The 11,715-nt window shown below is 45.5% G+C and overlaps 1 protein-coding gene across 12 annotated transcripts in view; it reads left to right on the top strand.

Moving 5' to 3' along the window:
• Positions 1 to 243: 243 nt before the first annotated feature.
• PTPN5 (protein tyrosine phosphatase non-receptor type 5) overlaps positions 244 to 11,715 on the top strand; it is a 68,431-nt gene continuing 56,959 nt past the window's right edge. For 2 of the 12 annotated variants that reach the window (XM_028733250.2, XM_028733223.2), the window contains exon 1: positions 244 to 903. The gene's annotated coding sequence lies outside the window, so the exon portion shown is untranslated. Of the gene's footprint in view, positions 904 to 931; positions 1,054 to 1,151; positions 1,363 to 1,509; positions 1,588 to 11,715 lie in introns of those variants that run through there. The other 10 variants (XM_028733154.2, XM_028733165.2, XM_028733233.2 and 7 more) reach the window with 8 other exon arrangements.

Here is an 11,715-nt window from a genome sequence, read left to right as displayed (position 1 = left end):
TATGTATGTCTGTGTGCGAGTGTGTGCGTGGGCGGCCTTTGAAAGGCTTTCTGTCAGTCAAGCCACTGAGCTGAAAAGAGACGAGAGGTATGGGGGAGAGCGGTTTTAATGGGGGATGTGGGCGGCTGTTGTTGCTACCGCAGCCAGCCAGCCATGCAGCCCTTCCCTGTGGGGGGAGCATCTGCATGAAGCATGGGGACGGAGGCTTTCCGCCACTCAAAATGACCCTCCCCAAACACATGAAGTCTCTTCACCTGCCACAGTGCCTGAAGCAACACAAAGGAGGAGGCGAGGGCCATGACTGCAGACTGCCTTTGACATCTGCTGGGCTCAGTTTCCCTGTGAGCCACGCATTTCTGTTACACCTTGAGGAAGGCAGGTTGCATCCTGAAAAACAGGGGGTGGGGGATGGTTTAGAGAGCTTTATTAGCCAGGGGGGTTTTGTCTTACGGCTGGAAAGACCCAGCACTGTGGAAAGCAGATGGGGACCCTTCACAGCTGTAAGGTTTTTGCTTCCTAAATATAGGGGGTCAGCAATAGCAGAATTTGGGAGCATATTGTGGGGAGGTGGAGCAGGAAACTTCTGTATACTATGTGGAGAATCGAGCTTTCCATCATTATTGGACTGGCGCTCTGCAGCGTGTGGCGGGAGCCTGTGTAGCAAGAAATAGGTGGGGGGGGGTTAATAAAAGGGCAGGGGGCTTTCTACAAATGAACTGAGGGTTTGAGCAGGCGAGCCCAGGGCTTAGCCCCCAAACCTATCTCCAAGTGTCACAACTCAAGCCTGGTCTGCACGAAGAAGAGAGCGCTCCTGTGCATGTGCAGAGAGCCTCCCCCCGCACCGCCGAAAAAACACAGCGAACCCCTCCATCCGGGAGACGGAGGCCGGCTTCCTCTGTTGAGGTGAGTCAGGTTTGAAGCTCTGCAGAGAGTGTAGGGGCGTCGGGACGGCGCGCGAAGCGTTTCTGGGAGGCTTTTACCTCACCGGCGGGGAAGAGGGAGAGAGGGGGAGAGAGAGTTGCATTGGCGTGGCCTTCCGCTTGGCGCCGTGAGGTACCGTTTTTTTGGTTTTTGGTTTCAGTGGGGGGCGGGAGACGGCTTTGAATTGTGCCGTGGGGTGGAGCTCTGCAGCGTGGAGCTGGGGTGGGTGGGTTTGCAGACCAGACTGCCTGAGCGACGAAGAGGAGGGGGCCTTTGCAGTGGGTCTAAGGAGAGGGAGAGCGCGCGCACCCACCACACGCACGCGCGCGCGCGCAAACACCTCTCTCCCGGCCTTGCCTCTGGTGGTCTCTTCCGCAGCGTGAGTCTCCCGCCTCTCTTCGCTTCCTTTCCATATACCTGAGGCGCGGCGGGATTGAGCAGGTGGGGGCGTGAGGGGGGCAGGGAGAACGCGGGTGTGGGTGCTGCTGTTGCCGTGGGGGGGGGGGGAGGAAAGGCGGCTGGGAGAGCGCGCGCAGCTCCGCCAGAGCGGTGGGCGGGAAGCCCCTAGAAGGGAAGCGGGCGCGGGGGGGGGGGGAGGGGAAGGCGCCAAGGCAGAGAGTCCAAGGCGGCTGCTTCGCGCGCGCCGGCTGCGGCTCCTGAGGCGAGGTGAGGGCTCTTTCCCGCGCGGGGTTCTTGCGGGTGTTTTTCGCGTGCAGCTGTTGCTCCAGCTCTGCTTTTCGCTTCCGGAGGGGTCCCCCGCCGCCTCCTCCCCGCTGGTCAGCGTCGGCGTCCCGGAGAGGAGGTGGCGAGCGGGCGCCAAGCCGCGCGGATGCCGAAGTGGGTGCGCGGTGGCGCGCTCGGCGTGGGCTGAGGAGGGCGATGGATGAACAGTCGCCCCTCCAGGCACACCGGCACTGCCTGGAAACGAAATAGACGCAGGCAGCCCGGCACCAAGCGGTCAATATTAGCGGGGTTGTTTTTTTAAAAATTATTATTTAGGGTCTGTTTACGTCGCTCCTTAGTGCGCGCGCTCACACACACGAGCAAAGCCCACAGTGGCGTCCTGTTGTCCTTCGTGCGTGTGGTTCATACTAAAAAGGAGTAATGCGTGTGTGTGTGTGTGTGTGTGTGTGTGTGTGAAAGATTCCTCCTGTGTTGGTTGGGCAATGTAGGGAGCGCGCTCCAGCTGGGGAAGCGAGGTGCTGTTTGTGTGTTTCAGTTTTAGTCACTGCACTGAGTAGCTAAAACCTGATCTCCCAATTCCGGACTGCAGTAGAATATTAACAACGGCCAACCGGGCTTCTCCCCCTTTCCCCTTCAATGTTCTCCTGGGATAACACTTGACTAAAGCCGACCTGATGAGACAACCCGGAGTCGCAATGGTAGCCCATCACTTTCTGACCAGGCTAGATGCTGAGAAAGCCCTACTGGGTCGGTAGCGCGCAGGTAGTGGAAAGCCCACTGCTTCTGAGTGCTGTTTGCTTGCGACCTTTGTGCGGCAGCCCAGCCACATCGCGGGAAAGGCTGGATGGCTGGAGGGGGGCGGGAGGAGGCTTTGCTGCTGGTGGTGCAAAGTGAATAGTCTTATAAGAAGGGGGTTTTTTTGTTAGCCAACAGGCAAAATTATTATAGTGTTTCTGATTTAATCGCCTAAGTTTCATATTAGAGGAAAACCAGCAACGTGATCCTATTTTCCCAACTTTTCATTTTAATCTATCTAATTAAAACGTGCCAAAGTTAGGCACACGTTTATTTATGGCTGAAGAAGACCTGGGTTTTTGGAATAGGTATTAGACATTAAAAGCCTGCCAGCTGGTTTTTTTCTTGAGGGGTTGATAACTTGCTGCTTTGGATTTATAATTTTTAAATCTGTTTTGTTATGTTTCTGCTATTCTCATAAAGCTTTTTTTTATTGTATAAGAAGAGGGGTGTGTGTGTGTGTGTGTGTGTGTGTGTGTGTGTATTAGAGTCAAATCCAGATACAGGCGTCTCATAGGTCTCTGAGGGATGCATGCAGAACTCCAGTAGAATTTCACCTTGTTACTGTAATTAAAAGTCAGCACTTAAAAAAAAAAAAAAATGCTGCTTGTTGCTTGTCTTTGGCATCTCATGATCTAGAGAAGCGAAACTCCAGTAGAAGCAATGGGGACAAAAAGCAACCTTTTTGTAATGTCCTTTGTACGTGTTATATGAAAGGTGTTGTCAAAAAAGGAGAGCTTCTCCATTGTCTGGTACCTGTTGTGAGAGATCAAGGCTTGCAGTTGGTCTAAGAGGTTTTCTATTAGACCACTAAAACAAATAATTTGCAAGTGAGAGCCTGTTTGAACCCAGATGCTTTGGAAAGGGTTACTTGCCTGCATGTCTGAAGACAGGGGTCCTATCCAAGTGAACAGTGTATGTTATGGCGAAGGGCTGCAATTCTGGGCCCACCTCAAACTGGTTGCAAGAAATATCCATCTGTGAATATGGTGGAAATGGAAGGCGAGTGAGACCTTAATTAACCTTAATTAGTTTGACTATGCTTTTCCATTATTGTCTACTTTTGTATATTATCTGCCTGTCTGTTATGTGGTTCCAGTATTCCAGGCAATCCTTGAAGGCAGTCCCCACATCTTGAGAGATCCTGTTCAATGGGGGTGGGGAGAAGGCAGGGGAAAAGGAAAGCATCTGCTGAAATATGTGCTGTGCTAGGTTTATTGGTTGATTATGGGTCTTTTTTAAAATGTGGAATTGTTTTTGATAATTAAGATGTTTAAGCCTCATCCATTATGTTTTTGTAATAGGAGCTGCAATATGGACATAGTTCTTGATGGAACAGGGAAGTCTGGTAGCCTTTTGTTTTATACAGCAATCACATATGTTCTTGTGACAGACTAAAAATTTGGTCATTAAAAAAACCCTACTTTAATCAGAACCATATTTACTCTGATGGCAATCCTATATTCATCTGTTATGGTTATGTTTTCAGAGCCATGTAGGCTTTTATAACACAATTGTATACTGTATAATGAGCAAATATTCTTAAAAAATAAAATAAAATCCTTGAAGTGAGACTATTTCCTGGCTTTACATTTTGCCATACCATAGTATACTTCTCAAGCTCAGTCTAAGCATTAATGTTAATCTGTGGAAGTTGCTTGAAATATAGTCGTACCTTGGAGCTTGAACGCCTTGCAAGTCAAATGTTTTGGCTCCGAACGCCGCTAACCCAGAAGTGAGTGTTCCAGTTTGCGAACGTTCTTTGGAACCTGAACGTCTGATGCAGCTTCCACTGCTTCCAATTGGCTGCAGGAGCTTCCTGCAGCCAATCAGAAGCCATGCCTTGGTTTCTGAACATTTTGGAAGTTGAATGGATTCCGTTTGACTTCCGAGGTACCACTGCACTTCCTTTGTGGTGACGTATTCCCGCCTCCACCATACTGTGTTGCACTCCCACATTCCAGGTGATTTTTCTACCTAGTCCAGGTAACTTCTGTGGCAGTAGGACTATAAGAAGAGCAGGTCAATATCACTTCTTGTCCAGCATCCCACTCTGAGTGGCTGCTTATGGGGAGCCCCCCAAGTAGGGATCTAAGCACAACACCACTCTCCCCACTTGTGATTCCCAGCAATGGTCATTCAGAGGCATATTCTGCCTCCAACAATAGTGGTAGAACATAGCCATCATGTCAGCTGGGATAGGTCAGTCGGTAGAGGATGAGACTCTTAATCTCAGGGTTGTGGGTTCAAGCCCCACATTGGGCAAATGTTTCCTGCATTGCAGGGGTTTGGACTAGATGACCCTTGAGGTCACTTCCAGTTCTACAGTTCCATGATTCTATATGGCTAGTAGTCACTGTTAGCATTTTTTTTTTTTTTGCCATAAATTTGTCTAATTTTCTTTTAAGGTCACCCAGTGTGGCTTGTTCTGGCAGTGGCTACAAAAAATAATGTGGGTGGCAGCACTACATGTTGGTGTAATAACAGGTGTAAAGCGCCACTACATAGCCTTACACTGAGTTCTGCTTAGATCAGTATTGATACGCTTGTTGATAGTAATAGTCGAAAATCTCAAGCACAGAAGGATTTCCCAGCCTTGCTACTTAGAAATCTTTTTGAAGATTCCAGGGATTATATGGGCCTTTGGTCTGATCCAACAGGACTTTTCTGAGCATGACAATTGTATCCCAGCAACGATAATGGCCACCCCCAGTTTGGAGGAAACCACACTGTATCTACCCCTGAAGAATATGGAACTGCAGGGACTCCACTACAGCAATAATCTCCCAGATTTGGAATGGCTGAGCCAAGTACAATTATCATTGCATAGTACACCATGTCATTTCTTTACTTTCTCACTGCTTAGACTGCCAGTGGCAGAAACTTGCTGCCTTGGACTAGTCAACCTGCTTGGTTGCCTTTCAACCCTTCCACTGCAATTTATTTTCCTCTTTCATCTTGCCCTTACCAGTGGCTGTACCCAGTTCTGACACAATGCTGGCCTTGAATGCCCAAGTGTTCTATACTGCAAATAAGTACAGATTCTCTGGTGAGTCTGGCTTAGATTCATGTTTCTGGTGTCCATTCTAAAAAACAATCAGATATGCACCTAAAACCATTAGAAAAATCTTTATGTCCATAAAGCTGCTAAGACCAGAAGCTCCAGGTTTCCATGCAGAGGAAGGAGGAGACACCAAATCTAGATTTTTCACTAAGAAGCTCAAAGGTCTGATACTGTAATAGGTTTGCATAAAATTCCATAAAAGCACCTGATGTGAAGAACTCATAGTCTACTCTATAAAGAGGCTTGGAGAACTTGGACTAACATTTTAGTAAGTAATTTGGTGCCTTACTGTTATTTGTAATTAATGGTCACCCTTCATTCCATGATGGGGTCCCATGATGAAGTATAAATGGCAAAAACTAAAGAACACTATCAATGTTAAATTAAATAAGATTAAAAACACAGCTTCCAGCCATTAAAACAGTTCAGCAGCGAGCCATAAGAATAACCATGCCTTTGTTTACACTCCTTCCAATGCCTGTGAAAAGATACTGTAAACAGTGACGCAGAGACCAAAGCATTGTACTGCATTAGTAAATGCACCCCCACACCTGGCCACTACCACATAAACCCATTATGCAGAAGCAGGGAGTGATTTTTAAAGAAACTGGTATGGTGGTTATCTTCACTTTTCCAAGTTGGGATCAAGTAGTAGTGGTTCCATGTGCTGCCTTGTGGTATTTTCACTATTACTTCCCAAATCTGAACCCCGCCTGTGTGCAATTCCAGAAGAGTATTTCACCTTCTGCATGTTAGTGGTTGATAATTTGGCAGCCACAGTAAGGTGTAGCACAATTCCCCCCCATCACCATTTAGTAAGTGGGCTCTCTCTGTCACTGAGTAAAGTACATTGGCACACTATAACACTTGCCAATAAGCGCTCTAGTATTGTGCTTTCTCCTCCATATGTTTTCAGGTGGAAAGCGGGAGTGTGGGGAGGAGGGAGCAGAGAAACAATTGATGCCAAATCTGCATCTGTGTTAGACTCAAAATTCTGCTTGCCAAAATTGCAGCCGAGTTCCTTAAATAACAAAATTAGCTTTTCTAATTCCCGTTGACTTTTTCTAACCTCCACAGACTTTTGCATAAAAGGCGTGAGCATTTATTCTTTTTAACACAAGGGGAATCCCAGGCAATAGGAAGTCTTGATTCATATATTTAAGCAATTTTACTCCACACACTTGCAGTTCAGAACTACAGTGCAGAGAAAATGCATTACATGCTATCAGCGCAGTTGATACAATACAAGCAGAGACTTATTATGTAGCAGCTACCTACTGCTTAGTATATTGGGAAATGTGTTACAGTATATAGTTGTGCTATTAAATTCCCATCTCAAGAGCTGTATGCTATACATTACTATGAAGAATGAAATTAAGGAATTAACTGCCCTCACATAGACTGACTGCATATGTCTCCCAGCCTCAACAAAGGAGTAAAATTTCTTGATACCCTAAATGACTGTGCCCTAGAGCAGTTGGTTATGTAACAGACTAGAGAGATGGCAACTCTGGGCTCTAATCTTTAAGTAGCACCCAAGACCTGCTGCAATATGCAAGTGTTGCTGAAACAATTGGGAGCAGTGACCATAATGATATTAAATTAAATATACAGTGGTACCTCTGGTTACGAACTTAATTCATTCCGGAGGTCCGTTCTTAACCTGAAACCATGCTTAACTTGAGATACCACTTTAGCTAATGGGGCCCTCCCGCTGCCGCCGCACAATTTCTGTTCTCATCCTGGGGCAAAGTTCTTAACCTGAGGTACTATTTCCGGGTTAGTGGAGTCTGTAACCCAAAGTGTTTGTAACCCAAGGTGTTTGTAACCAGAGGTACCACTGTACATTTTAATGTACATTTTAATCACCAATTGCCAAATAAATCCAACATGGTAACATGTGATATCAAAAGAGGAAACTGCCCAGAAATGAAGGGATGGGGGGGGGGGGTATTTAAAAAGGTGAAAGGCAAAGCCAAGAGGGTCAAATCAATCCAAAACATCTTCACTGAGCTATGACTCCAAGGTCTCATTCCTTGCCAGACTCTGCCAGTTCAGACCCCATGAGTGTATATGCAACATTTTTTTAAAAAAAATTGCCCCAACGTGCATCACTTGTTTATATTGAATTGCATTTGCCATTTTACCACCCATTCACTCAGTTTGGAGAGGTTATTTTGGAGCTCTTCACAACCTTTTTATTTTAACAACCTTGAACAATTTAGTATCATCAGCAAACATGGCCATTTCACAGCTCAGTCCTAACTCTAGATCATTTATGAACAAGTTACAAAGCACATCCAGCAGGGACTTCACTTTCTCTATTCCTCCATTGGGAGAACTGTCCATTTATTCCAGTTCTTCTTCTTGTTAACCAGTTCCAGACCCACAAGAGGAACTCTCCTCTTATTCCCTGACTGCCAAGCTTACTCAGGAGTCTTTGTATACCATCCCTGTTTCACCGTTCGTATGGAAGCCAGACAGCTGTGGCCATTCATGCTACTAGTTTCTAAACCTAAACAGACCAGTGAATAAGCCCCATTGATCATAGTAGAATTTACTTCCAAGTGAACATGTGTAGGATTAGTTATGGCTATTAATCTTTAATGTGTGATGCATTCCTAAATCTTATGAATAAATATGAGAAATGCAGAGTTTTAAAACATTTTCAGCATGTTGCAGATGATTTGACGTACAATTACTTTGGGGAATTTTCCCCCTCACCATTTTTTATTAACCCTGCTCCCATTCCAGACCTGTTTTGGAGAGGGAGGGGAGTTCTATGTTACAATGCATAGCTATGTAAGTCTACTCAGAAATAAAACCCATTTAGTTCAATCAAACATACATGTATCTAGGAGTATAGGATTGCAGTCTGAATACATGTCTGATAAGTGGCACTTCTTTTAAAATATCACAGTGGAGCCAGTGTGGTGTAGTGGTTAAGAGCGGTAGTCTCGTAATCTGGGGAACCGGGTTCGCGTCTCCGCTCCTCCACATGCAGCTGCTGGGTGACCTCGGGCCAGCCACACTTCTTTGAAGTCTCTCAGCCCCACTCACCTCACAGAGTGGTTGTTGTGGGGGAGGAAGGGAAAGGAGAATGTTAGCTGCTTTGAGACTCCTGAAGGGGAGTGAAAGGCGGGATATCAAATCCAAACTCTTCTTCTCTTCTACATGTTTCTCTACTTCTACACTGAGCTAAATATGAAGCATCTAAGGACTGACATGTTTTTCTGTTACCTTTGCTTGCTGTTATTGGCTTCACTAACACAAGTGATACAGTGCTTCTCTATTGGCCAGGATTCAACTAGCCCTGTGCTGCGCTAGTGGAAGCTTATGCAAGGACTACCATTGGGGGTTTTCCCCTTCCCACCCCATGGTCTCTGTACACTTCCCCCCAAATCCACCCGGGGTGTGTGTGTGTGTCAAGAACCTCCAGAGCAGCACAGATAGGAAGGAGAATGGGAATCACTTTGTGTGGCAAGCTGAAATCTTGTCCTGATGGACCAGTGATGTTGAACTTGAATTCCTCCATAAGGTCCCAATGGATGGCTTCTGTTCTGAAGAATAAAAATGATGAGGCAGAGTTTATGTTAATATTTGAATTTTGATAAGTCGTTAAAAATAAAAGCCTACTTTTTTTTTAGTTTGTACAACCTGCACAACTTCTGTAAAACTTAAGGTGACCCATTCTTTCCACTGTATAAGAGAAATCTACTTTTTCCAGCAAATTAACACTTTGAAAGCTTTTTAGTGGTAAAGCACCCCAGGCAAGTGCATTGCTAGGCAATTATAATATGCTACCACTGATATATAAAAGGTGCAAGGCTGCAGACCAAAATGGCTTTTAGCACCAGAGGGGGAAAACACTGTAATTGCCTTAAAATGCAGTGCCTGGAGTGTCTAGCTTCCATTATGAACTGGAATTCATGCATTTTACATGTGTGCACATGCACACCACAGAGAGAGCTACCTGAGAAAAAGCAATTTGTGAGTGTGTGTCATCACATAAATAAATGGCACCAATAAACCAACAGAACGTTTAAAAGTAATAGATATAATTTGCATGTATATACTTGCAAAGCTGTGCACCTGAAATTTAGGGTGGTTCCCACCCCCACCCCCTTCCCTTTAGCATGTGAAAGTTTTTGAGAAACGCTGTGGAGTCCCTAAGACAGTTGGATGGTGCCTTGTATGCCTCCTTCTGGCAACTCCTGCAGCCAAGCTGGTGCCAAACATATTGCTCTTCTTTCACTTGGCCCATATCAGTGAGGCTGAGAGTGGGGGTCTTGTTATCTGGGCAGCCCAGGACCTTCATGCACACTGCCTAGGTTTTGCCCTGAGGAGGTCACTTCAGTGCTGTTAACGCATCAGTTTGACTTCACCCCCAGAGGCGAATTCCATTGTCTCTCGAGGCAGATAGATGCCAGCTATCAGTGCAAGCTTTTCTATTTGCCAAGTGGAACAAACCCCCTTTCCTCCCTCTGAGTGCTGTTCTAGGGGTTCTCTTGTGCCCCTCAGAGCTGATTGAGGGGTACAGGGGAAGGAGGGTAGGAAATCTGGCTCTATGTGTGGGGTAGCATTTCCTTGTCACTAGCCTCCTACATCACTGGGCTTGGGGTAACATTCCAAGACCAGATACCATTTTGTTGAGACTGCGTCATGAAACACAGGCAAGCTTATGTACTGTTTGTCACCTGGAATACATTGAACATTCCCAACCCTTTGTGTGATCAGATGCAGCATGCAGGTTTCAAAGATTTCTCTTGCAATCACACCTAGACCCTTGGCACTGAAAAAAGCTGCAGTTCTCCAGATTGTTGCATTTTAGTAAGCCTGGAGGCGTATAGAATGCTCAGTGACTTAGAAAGAGAACAAAAACAGTGGCCTAGCAGAATTAGGTAAATTTTTGAAATTATTTTCTGTTCATATATTGGTTGACTCTGCAGAGTTTACTGCAAACACAAGCAACTTCTTCTTCTTTATTGAATTTATATACCGCCCTATACCCAGAGGTCTCAGGGCAGTTCACAGAAGAAAATCAAAATATATAACCACAGAATACACAGTCAAAACAAAAACCCACCACATTTTGAAAGGGCATAGGATATCAGTCAAATCAACCAAAGATCTGGTTAAAAAGGAATTTTTTTGCCTGGCACCTAAAGGTGTATCATGAAGGCGCCAGGTGAATTTCCCTGGGGAGAGCATTCCACAGATGGGGAGCCACTTCAGAGAAGGCCCTTTCCCGTGTTGCTACCTTCCGGACCTTTCGAGGAGAAGGCACACGAAGAACAGCCTCAGAAGATGATCTCCGGGACCGGGTAGGTTCATATGGAAAGAGGTGGTCCTTGAGGTATTGTGGCCCTGAGTCATTTAAGGTTTTATAGGTCAAAACCAGCACTTAGAATTAATAGTGAGCTAGTAGTTATGGCTGAATGCACTGGAAATTTTTGCCTACCTAGGTAGCAGTTGCGGAAGAATAACCCTGAGTCAGTAACCATAGGCACACTTGGCTATGTAAACAAGCTGTTTAATATATTTTTGGGGTTCCATTTGTAGATTCTCTTTAAGTATTTTGTGATGTGGCAGGGATCTGGTGCATAGTGTAAAATTCACTATGTTGTGCAAAAAGATGTGGGACTCTGGCTTGGGTGCTGTGCCTTTAAAAGCTGTGCGACAGATGAGCATTCAGCACAGATGCTACATTTCCCTAGTGTGAACATGTAGTGAAGAGGAAATCTTTACATGTTGAATTTCTGCCTATTAAGGAGCTTCAAGTACAGGCAGATGCTCTGGATGCAAATAACCACCATTCCTAAGAAATGTAAAATTCTGATCTCCAGCTATGAAGTGTATGTCTGGCCTAATTTGGACACAGGAGAACACAGTGAGAGAATTCTAATTTCCTAGAGAGAGAACTTGGTGCTTTTCAAACAATAGATCATCTGATATTTTACATAGCAGCCAGACACATTCTAGGACAAGGCTGGCACACCCAGGGAACATCTAGAGTTTCTGGAAATTAGTACCCTTACTTTTTGCCTGCTGCGTCTGAAAATGTTAACTGTAATTTGGAGGAGCCAAAACTAATCCATCTTTCTCTGTTGCATACTGCCAGCCAGAGTGAGCTTTAAAACAGGAGCATTTAGGATTAAATCATACTGAGGGCCAGACTAGAAAGAACTGTTAATTGCGCACGGAATGGGGAGAGGAAGCTTAACTCTTTCTCTTCCTGCTATGGTCTCAAC

This window comes from Podarcis muralis, chromosome 1, assembly GCF_964188315.1.
Source record: "Podarcis muralis chromosome 1, rPodMur119.hap1.1, whole genome shotgun sequence".
Classification (NCBI taxonomy): Eukaryota; Metazoa; Chordata; class Lepidosauria; order Squamata; family Lacertidae; genus Podarcis; species Podarcis muralis.
Note: the sequence above shows the minus strand (reverse complement) of the source record. Positions and strands in the feature narration are given on the sequence as shown.